The following is a 1,310-nucleotide window of genomic DNA, read 5'->3' as shown; positions in this document are numbered from 1 at the left end:
ATCTATCTATCTATCTATCTATCTATCTATCTATCTATCTATCTATCTATCTATCTATCTATCTATCTATCTATCTATCTATCCTATTGCTTATTCTGTTTAAGTTTATCAGAAACTTCTGTAAATCTTAAGTCAGTTTTATTCAAGTATTCTGAGTGCAGATTTGACTCTGTTTAGCCACAGAGCCGATCTGGTTCAGAGGTGGAATTTAGTCTGGAGGTCTTAACTCATATAAAAATATGACTAAATGAATGAAGGATGTTTTATCTGAGCATACGGCTTAATGATAATAATGCACTCAAGTATTATTGTTCAAAAGGAGATGACATAACACAAACACTAATTTATCATAATTGCCTTTCTTCAACATTCAATCATTCACAATTTTAGTTGACTTATTTTCTTTTATCTCAGAACAATATTGAAATAGTTTCATTGTGTCAAGGCCAAAAATAGACCTAGAATGAAAATGGACATAAAGAGTAAACTAAAATACTTTATTATATAACAAAAAACAAAACGCTTGTGTGGCTTACAAAAAAATAAAAATCAGGTAGACACAAAGAGATCAAAGAGTGGAACACAAAGAATAAAAAGAGACTGGTGCAAAAACCATTGAGAGGTGGAGATGGAAAGAGACTGACTGGAGAAACATGAGCTGAATGGGGCTYGGGAACAGGTGAGCGTGGGCGAGGCCAAGGTGAGGGAGAGTGAAAGATCTGATGACACAGAGGAGCACAGGGAGCTAAAAATAAAAAAACAAGTAAATAAACACAAAAATCACAAAACATGAACAATCCCAAGAAAAAAATTTAAACACAAACCCACAAAAACAGATCTTGACACCTTGTGRCTTTACTAGGACAATTACATTTATACAAACTTACTTATGAAAAAACAGCTGACTAATTGTTAAAAACAGGGAAATTTACTGAATCTTTTATACACCAGAACCTTCAGCCTATTTTGTCAAGCTTTAAGGATTTGCTTACAGAGCTGTCCATGGTGCTGAAACTCAGCCTCCGCAACGCTGCACCATCCATCCATAATACACCTAATCCAAACAYATTTCTAAGCTGCCATATTTTAACACCTTGTTTAATTTATTGAAACTTGTGTGATTTATCAGGCTTGTACTTTTCTGTTTGTTTTGAAAGAATGGTCTAGTATAAGAGAAATTCCTTGGACCGCTGTTGAACACAGGTGGTTGTTTGCCCTCCAACGATGCCCGACTGGAGGTCAGAGCTCATCCATCCTCTGCGCAGACTGTTTCTGAACCGGTGAGTCACATTCACACTCTGATCGGGGGG

The sequence above is a fragment of the Austrofundulus limnaeus genome, unplaced genomic scaffold (genome assembly GCF_001266775.1).
Source record: "Austrofundulus limnaeus strain Quisiro unplaced genomic scaffold, Austrofundulus_limnaeus-1.0 Scaffold62, whole genome shotgun sequence".
NCBI lineage: Eukaryota > Metazoa > Chordata > Actinopteri > Cyprinodontiformes > Rivulidae > Austrofundulus > Austrofundulus limnaeus.
The sequence above is the reverse complement of the archived record's forward strand: the minus strand, read 5'-3'. Positions refer to the sequence as shown.